At 33.5% G+C, this 10,076-nt stretch overlaps 1 pseudogene; it reads right to left on the minus strand.

Moving 5' to 3' along the window:
• Window positions 1–9,656: 9,656 nt before the first annotated feature.
• LOC115231880 lies at window positions 9,657–9,802 on the minus strand (annotated as a pseudogene).
• Window positions 9,803–10,076: the final 274 nt, after the last annotated feature.

Here is a 10,076-nt window from a genome sequence, read left to right on the forward strand (position 1 = left end):
GACCATGTATCTCCAGCAAGACGGCGCTCCTTCCCATCGGTCCATGTCGACAATGAATTTTTTTCAAAGGAAACAAATAAAAATCTTAGAAACTTGGCCGAGCCAGTCACCCGAACTGAATATTATTGAAAATATGTGGTCGGTACTAAAACAAAAACTTTATGATCTGGAACCAAAAGATCTTCCAGAGCTCTGGAATTTGACCAAAAAAATTTGGTACGAGATTGATAATTCGTACATTGAAAAATTATACAATTCACTTCCAGAGCGAATAAATGCTGTTATAACGAACAACGGAGGAAATATTAATTATTAACTTTTTATAAGTTTAATAAATTTTCGGTTTTTTTTAAACTGGTCCGGAACATATGATCGAGTATAAAATCGATAATTTTAAAATTGCGCCAAACATGAATATCTGTCCAAGTTTTTAAAATAGAATAAATGTGTTTAAGCTTATCTAATAAGTTTCTCTAAAGAACCGTATAAAAATAATTTAGGATTGACTTGGAAATTGAGAAAAATAGGGTGGTCCGAAACATTTGAGCGGTACTGTAGAATAATAACACTAAGCAATGGATACTGTTACGAGAAAACACCATTAATAACTGATAGTACCCCGAATCAATCAAAATATAACATACAGTGAATATATGAATATATGTAAAGCACAAAACAAACTGGAAATTGTACAGAACCAGTGCTTACGGATTTTAATGAAACGTGATAAAATGACGACTACTTCGGAACTGAGAAAAGTGCTATACATTAAAAAATTAATGGACCATCTTACAGAAAGACAGCACATCTTCTTAACAATGGCAAGATATACCGGAGGTCCCCTTGAAGAGGAGTATCTTGCTTATGAAAAGTGTGTTAAAAAATTTTTAAAAACCATCCCCCTTTTGGACGTTGATTAAGAATTCGAGACAAGGAAATGATAAAAGGAGACGCACTGACACCAAGATCACTTAATTAGACAACTACTATTCCTCTTCTGTGTTCCCGGGCAATAATATACGAATCAATATTTAGTAAAATAATGGCATGAGTCACAGCATATATATTTAACAGCGTGCTTATAATGGTTCTTGTGGTGTCGAAAACTCTTAATTTTGAAAATAATTTAATGGATTGGCCACAATACAACAATCCACTCATTCCCAATGGGACCCCATTTAAGCAATAGCATTCTTTAATTTTGAAACACATTCGATCGACAGCGATCATAAATATTACAAGGAAACGAATTAAAAAATAGGCTTAAATTGTAAAAAATAAAATTATCGCACAAGAATCAAACGTATAAGTATACTGTTCAATAATTTAAAAATAATTAACATAAACTCGATAAAATACAATGGATTCAGGGTCAAGTAGAGATGCAAGCAATTTGAAAATTTATCTTTAGGAGCATTAAAAGATGGATTAGTTCCAATTGTGCACAAATGAATCTTTTGAAAAATATAAAGATTTGTATCAAAAAATCGTTTATAAATATGATAAAGAAAAACGTGAAATCATTAAAAAAACACACATTAAAATTTTCATTCAGATTAGGAAATTAAAATCGCGAAATACCACAAAAATGATGAAATTTCAGATAACTTAATCATTAAAAGAAATTAAATCACAAATATTCCTTCTGAATCCAATTTAATAAAAAAAATAAAGCAGAACTAAATAATAGTAACAGTACAACAAAGTAAATCAAAAGCATGTCATAATTTATTAGGTTTTCCATTAAAAATTAAAATAATTTAACAATGAAAAATAGTTTTATAAATATTATTAAAATGATGACAAGAGACAATCGTTATGTTCTGAAAAAGTAGGTCACTCGCGTATGATGAAATTTTTTTGTATAAAACATTATTTTGTCAGCCAATCATTAAAATTATTCGTTCAGTTCCATAAATATTAGTTTATTTGTTCAAATTTCAGATTTGGCGCTTTTTGATGAACAGATAAATCGAAAAGATCTGGAGAGATTCCACTGACATTTAAATTGTGTTTTAATAAAAATAAAGTTTATTTTTTATTAATATTTGTTTAATTATCTTAATTTTTAATGAAAAACCTAATAAATTACGACACATGTGATCACGTGTATGTTTTACTTTGTTGTATTCTTTTTATTATTGTTCTTTACTTTATTTTTAATGTAATTGGATTCAGAAGGAATATTTGTTTATGTAGTTTCTTTTAATTATTAAATTATCTGAAATTTCATCATTTTGTGATATTTTTTCATTTTATTCCATTAATCTGTCTCTTCTACATATTTTGAACTTTCTAAACACAATTATCTTTATTCATTCAATTCTCTTTTTTTTTGTTTCATATTTTCCGATTATATTATGTCACAGTCCGAATAAAATACACGCCGAATAATTACATTCTTTAATTTTACTGAAATTAAAAATTTACACAACAAAATGTTTAATTATTATTAAAAATATGATTTTTAATGTAAAATTCATTAACCTTTTTTACTAATTTATATAAACAAAACCAACCACACTCAATTTACGCAGTTAACTTATACGTTTGAATATTGTTATTCCATTTTAGGTTATCCTAATAAAATTTTCATATAAAATTTATCGTTAATTTAAATAAAAAATTATTTTTATTATGGATTTATGAAAATTAATCAATTTTATCTAATCGAGAAATATGAATTCCGTGTAACCGCTCACCGTCCTCCTTTTCGATAACATAGAGATCATTTCTTCGCTCGACAACAATATACTTATTAACATCAAGTCCATCGTACAGCGGATACTGCCGAACATTGGCATCGTTGTCCTGTCTAAAAATTAATTTGACGCTTGAGACCTTAAAAGCACAGTCGTTCCGACATTGATATTTTCTTCGTCGTATCTCCATTTTCTTTTTTCAATCATTTTTTCGCCAGCAATAATTAAGTTTTCTAATGCACTTTCTCGTGCCTCTGATAATCCAGTTGAATCATAGGCTAAAAGTTGCTCCATTCCCCCTTCATCAATCCTTCCAGGATTTTCAACACCCATGAATATATAAAAAGGGATTTTTTTGTCGAAGAATGAATGCTGTTATTGTAATCATACACGATGTCCTTTATGCATTCGCGATATCGTCCAAAACAATTTTGAGAAGAACTTGCCGACGATATCCAGCGTTTTATGCTTTGATTAAATCTACAAATCGATTTTAAATCATTAACCTTTCGACTTGCCCTTGTACCCAAGGAGCACGAGGCCTCCCACGTACATGTTTTATACCATATTTCGTACATAGAGCATCCATTTGCGAATTGCAAAATTCCCTTCCATTATCAGTGTGTAGAATAAGCGGAGGCCCGACATAATAAAAAATTCTTTGGAATAAATCTGCGATTTCTTCAGAAGATTTGGTCACCGACAGTTCAAGCATTACATATTTGGAAAAAGAATCCACAATTACCAAAATCTATTTATTAACATTAAATTCATACCCAGCTAAAGCCATCATTCAACGCCGAATATCTTCTGAGGTCAATTAAATCCGCAATGTATCTGTCCCTACATCTCCTTGCAATGATTGGCGTAATCGGAGGCTTCGTAGACAATAATTTTTTCGACTAAGAATATTTACTAAAAGGAGTTATTACCTGACAGAAAGCACAATTCGAAATCACCTTAGAGATTTCTTCTCTATTCAATCCATAATAGAGATTTCTTAATTTCGAAAAAAGCCGGTCTCTCCCAAAGTGGTTATAGTTATGTTCCGCCTAAATTTTATTTATTAAGTTGGACCTCAACGCACTTAAGCTTTAATTCGATTTCATCTTCACAGAAAAAACGCAATTTAAGCCCATTTTTTCGAAAATATGTTTTTCCATTTTCAAAATGGAAATTCTTTCCCAATTTTGTGAGCCTGTATCGCTCATGCCGCTCGATTGACGATGTATCAAAGTTGGAGTCTTTCATTTCTTTGATTTTGTCCAGTGTTTCCTTAAATAATCTCACTACACGCATGTTTCACGCTTTTTTAAATAAAAAATAATAATGTGATTCTACTAAAATAAATAATCAATTATTGATTTTTTTCATACTAATTTTTAGATTTCTAATTTTTTCAGCCATTTGTGACAAGTGTAGATTATTCGGCGTGTATTTTATTCGGACTGTCACATATTATGTTCATTATCTTTATTTTTACTAATCAGGGTTGTTAAAAATCATGATTTTTTTCAAAAAAATCAAAAAAATCTGATTTTTTTGATTTAATCACGATTTTTTTGATTTAAATCAGATTTTTTTGAATTAAATGATCTTTATTTCAAAACGACCCTTTCCACCTGGCTTATCAGAGAACCTCTCTCTTTGTACATAAACACTGAAAAACGGCCACGCAGAACGATCTATCGTAGTTCCTTATGTCCACCGGGATCACTTAACTAGTTTGCATTACGCTTTCTTTCTTTGTGGTCTTCGGGTTAATAAATAAAAAAATATTCAAAGCGAACTAAAATAAAAAACAAAAACAATGGAAATCGTTTTTATTTATTTAAAAGCTTGTAAATGGAAACAAGTTTGGCTGCTTTTTCGATCCCCAGCCTATTGCGTACATTTGAATGTAGAAATCCGAATGTTGAAAAGATTCTTTCTATTCCACCTGTCGAAGCAACTGCTCCAAGAATTTTTTTGCATAGTGAAATTACTTGTGAAGGTAACTGGTATGAATTCGACTCCCACCAAGCTATAGGTGATACTTTACTCAATAAATTCGGAGCAAACATGTATTGTTTAAATGGATCAGCTTTTGCTCTGAAATTAATCAGAGTCGGAAGTGCATATTCATAATTTTGAGCACAATAACTCAATGCAATGTCAATCTCAACATTTGAAAGAGATTTCCCACTACATGTCGGGTCGATCAAATTCGCAAGTAAGTGGAAAGGTGTTAATGCTTGTTTTGCTCGAATTCTCACTTTTCCTAAAATATTCGTACATCCATTGTCAATATATGTCTGTTCAAGTTCTTTCCAAATTTCTACAGCATGACTAATCGTGGTAGAATCATTCTGAATTTTATCTAAAGCGACAGCAATTGGTTTAATAAGCATCAGATATTCTTCAACGCGTCGTTTTAGGGAAATATTAGATGAAGTCGTCGTAGTTACGAAATTGATTAATGAATGGTCCTTCATCCTTGGAGGAAATTCGCTTTCAGGTCTCGGCATATTTTCAGGGATATCAATATTACTTCGACATAATAAATGATGCTGCCTCATCCGAGATACAAGACCTTGTATGTCCTTCCCACAATTACGACATCTGGCACGGCTTCCGGTCTTTCCAGGAATAATACGTTTATCAAAATAAGCCCACAAAGAATCACGCTTTCTTCCAGACATTTAAAAAAATTTAAATGATTTTTTTGATTTTTTGATTTTTTTTAATGATTTAAATCATTGATTTTTATTGTTGATTAAAATCAAATGATTTAAATCTAACAACCCTGTTACTAATAGTACACGTAGTTTCAAATTTTTCTGAAACTGCTTACTTATTTATATTCAGTTCGTCATATAATGGGTATCTACGGTTAACAGGGTTATCATCCCTATCGTGTTTCAGCAGCACTGTATCTCCTATTATATTTCCACTTACGACGTTTTTCATTTTCTTACCAGCTTTAACAAGGTTTTCATGCACTTTTTTCTCAGTATTTTTATTGTCATTCTTAAAATAATTTGAATTTGACTCATCACTTAGTTCTGCATTTGTTCCGTCGAACATATACAAACGGGATGGACTTTTCCAGCTCCCTTTCGAAACTGGAAAAGTCTTCAGACTTCCCCCACCCAAGCAGGAATTGGGTGGGCTCCTTCTTCAGGACTCGATACCGCCTAGACGGCTGTATCGAGTCCAAAATCCCTAAGATTTTAACGACTGATGCCTTTCCACAGGTGGGAAAGACCTCTAGCCGTGCTACCACGCCGAAGGTAATTCTACCACCGGCGCGGGCGGTCTTCCTCTGGTGTGCATTCACCTCTGGAGACGAGTTAGCAGTACCTAAACTGTTAGAGACCGTACGGCAAGCGACACGTTTAGGTTTCCCCACGGTACGCCAGCCGTCCTCACGGACTACCTTTGTAAGTTGCACATCAGATCCTGTTCGCGATCGTTTTTCATCACTTTTTTCTCCTTTAATATTCGGATTTCTGTGCACCACAGGAAACACAACCATTCTCGCACGCTACAATCGATTGGTCGTGGACACAATGACGAGCTTGTGTAGCCCGTTTACATCCTTCAGATACAATTTCCCCTCAATTATTGTGAAATTCTCTGCCTTTTTTTTCAGTCGATACTTCTTATGCTTGTTAAGATCGACATTCTCATTTTCAAGTATGGATCAGTCTTTCAATAGATAGGTTCTTGAATAAATCTTTTTTAACTTTCTTGTTATTTCTTCAGCTGATTTGGTTTTTGCAAATTTTACCACTGCAAATTGTCCATTTTCCAGTTTCAGTTTGTTACGAGTCTTTATAAGGGCGTTTACTTCGTGGCTTTAACTTTGGGAGAAATTTGGTATAATTCCTTGTGGAATGAATTTTTTGGAGGTCAAGATGATAAGTGCATTGAGATAATTGACTGCTGCGTCAGTCGAACGAAAGTTGATAATGTCGAAATCATTCAATGATTTTTCTAGAGCGAGACTGTAGTCGTCCCAGAAAGCTCTTTTGTAATTCGTATAACAACGCCGTTGAATGTCGATGTTGGGCTTTAGGACATTCTCAATAATAATCGGGTTGTGATCAAATTAGGTCTTAAATGACCTTCCAAGAAGTAACAGGGGCCAGAATTGGAGTACACAGCGAGATGTCAGGAGAAGAAATTGCGTAGCCTTTTCTTGACGGTGTTCTGGTGTGTGATGAGGGATTGTTGAGGATAACTAAATTATTAAATTGGTCTAATAGTAGAGATCCTCTTGAATTAAGAGATTGATTTTTTACCATATCGGGATCTTTGCGCTCATATCACCACAAATAATGCACCAACAATCAGTCCAAATTTGTAAAAGGAGTCGATTATAAAAACCAACTATGACTTATTCAAAAAAAGATTCATCCACAATTGCCGTCAAGATTTAAATATCTCCTTAGATCCACTAAATCTGCAATATACCGATCTCTAGGTTTTCTTGCAATTTTGGGGTGATAGTTGGTTTTGTTGCCATGAAATTTTTCGATCAACACTGATTAAGAACATTACTTGGCAATAGACACATTTTGCTATCACACTACAAATTTCTTCTCTTGAATATATTTGGTCTCTTAGTAACGAGAGCATTCTGTCTCTACCAAATCAAAAACAACGTTCCAGATTTCTTTGTTCTACTTTTCGCTATTTATGAGTCTTGAAACCTTCTATTGATCTATAAAAACCCGACCTCGTTGAAGAACGAGTCAGTCTCCTTTCCCGCGGCTCCAGAGCGATTGGCGTAATACGCAAACAGTCCGCGGGGGAAGAATACTTTTGTAGTTTCATCCTTTCGGCGTGGTTTGCAGCCGAACAAGGATTCGCAGCGGAGGAATCGATTCTCGACCTTGAGAAGGCATTCACAACGGTAACATTTCATACGAGGGCTTTCCCGAACGAGTACGGGAATATTGTCAAATTACTAATCTGTTTATAAACACAATTATTTATTGAAAAAATCGAATAAAGTTATTTGTATAGTTTTTTAATTAATTTTTGTAAATCATTTGAAATGTTTTTCAAATTTTTTTACAGTATTTTGTTATATTTTGAGAAAAGCAATTCGAACAAGAACTTAATTTATGACAATTTGAATTCCATCAAATAAAGTGATTGGGCTAATATCGTAGCTCTCATCGATTTGGCCATCTTCTGCATTAAGCATGATATCTTCAACAGTATATTCTTCTTGAAACAGTGCAATAATTTTATTGTCATCAATGACTTTTTGTATTTGAAGCATATCTTCTTCAATCATAATTTGGTCTAGCTCATTATTGTTTGATTCAATAATTTGATATGGGGACAACTCTTCTTCAGCATAAGACTCATAAATACCTTGAATGATTCCAACTTTTTTGAAACAATTACTAATAGTTTCTTGTTTCACACTTGCCCAAGCTTCGTGAAGTAACAACATAGTGTGTCTAAGATTAACAAAAAAATCTAGTGATTGATCAAGCGAGTTCATATAATCAACCACTAACTTTTTTTTCTGTAATGATGCTTTAGATTTTTTATTATTCCTGCATCCATTGGTTAAAGATGAGCAGTTGAGTTCTTTGGAAGCCTTATAACTTGAATGTTTCCAGCTCTCCCTCGAAGCTTGAAAAGTCCTCATACTTCCCCTCTCAAACAGGAATTGGGTGGGCTCACTCTTCAGGACTCGATACCGCTTAGATAATTGCATCGAGTCCAGAATACATAAAATTTTTATTACTGAGGTCTTTTCACAGTTGGGAAAATCACGATCTTACTTTTCAATAAACAAAAATTGTGTTTCACTTGAATGTCAATCACAATTGAAGTGTTCACCCAGAATTTCACTTCAGCGTCGTAAATATCGATCGAACTGAATTTGTGTTGATAAATTTAGATTTTTCAATGCCACACATTGTTCATATGTACAGATATATGCATCCTACAACTTCGTTATGTTTTCTCATGTAGTAACTGTTCAACATTCTGACCAATTAATCAACGGATTTCTTGGCTTTTTTACAGTAATTACATGTTGATTCTTTTGGATCAAAAAATTAATTTCTATCCTAAACACTATATATAGCTTTGTATTTAGGCTGCTATTTCTCGTGGGAAGCTATTGAGAAGATTCAACATCTTCATTCTCCTTACTGTTAAAAAAACAGAATACTGATTTGGAATGAGTTTTGTTTGCTTCTGTAATAAAGTAAGTAATGTTTTGAATAATCTTCATGCAAACTTTGATGAATTTTTATAGATTAGAAAAGAAATTCTCAACCTTCAAGAATTAAATCAATAATTAAGAGTTTCTTTGTGGCTCCGACAAAAAATATTTTTACAAGCTTTCTACACGCACCGGAGGCACGGGTATCAGGTCGGCGCTGGATTTCGCACTTCCGGCATATCTGTTATCGCTTTTAAGCTGCAGTCATCTCGTCCAGAAAGTCCAAACTCACACTACTATCCTTGGACACAGTATTTGACGAGGCTTGCTTGCAGTAGAAGGAAGCTGAACTTTCGATCCAGGATGATGTCTCGAGACAGAATTGTTGGGACGCAATATTGTGCAAAGCTATTGTTGATGACCTAAAGCGGGGGTTGAACCAACACTGTTTTGTCTGTTTGCTTTCTGGGCCACAACACGGGAAGGGTGCATGGCTCCACGCATTTCCATACAGTTCATTCGGTACTTTTATGGACGACGATTGTGAGATAATTGGTGTTCAGGAGATCGGGTCCCGCATGTCTGCTATCACAGGCGACGCCCGCGAATCAAAATGGTTTTTCGAGCGGATATTCCTCGCGATAGTACGCTCTAATTCTTTCTCGATCGCGTCGGCTTCCCGCCCATTAAGCTTTTATTAATTAACTTGTAGTTATTTACTTTGTTGCTTGTGGTTCATTGATTTCTAAAAAAAATTTTCAAATTTATAAAATAAAAATGTACCGAAGTACACGAAAAAAATACGCCGTAGGACAGCCCGTATGGAACCGACCACACTCGAAGGCGACCCAAAGTGCAATGGATGGCCAGCGGATGGCACATTTGCCTAATTGATAACAAACATGCACGACCAGGTAAGTACTTAGCATATGCACACATTAGGAAATAGATACAACTAAATTATTAAAATGTATGGATTTTTAATTAGCTTTGAGGTATATACATTTAAATAGATTATCCAATTTTTTATTGAGTTTTAACATAAATGACAAATTAAGTAATTACAAATTTATTAAATTTATAAAAAGGTGATTTTTAAACACTACTTGTGATCGCTTAAATGTTTATATTCTCCATTCGACTGTATTTATGACTGTGTTTATGACATTTACATTAGTTATGACATTTACATTAGT

Source organism: Octopus sinensis, unplaced genomic scaffold (genome assembly GCF_006345805.1).
Source record: "Octopus sinensis unplaced genomic scaffold, ASM634580v1 Contig18913, whole genome shotgun sequence".
Taxonomy (NCBI): Eukaryota; Metazoa; Mollusca; class Cephalopoda; order Octopoda; family Octopodidae; genus Octopus; species Octopus sinensis.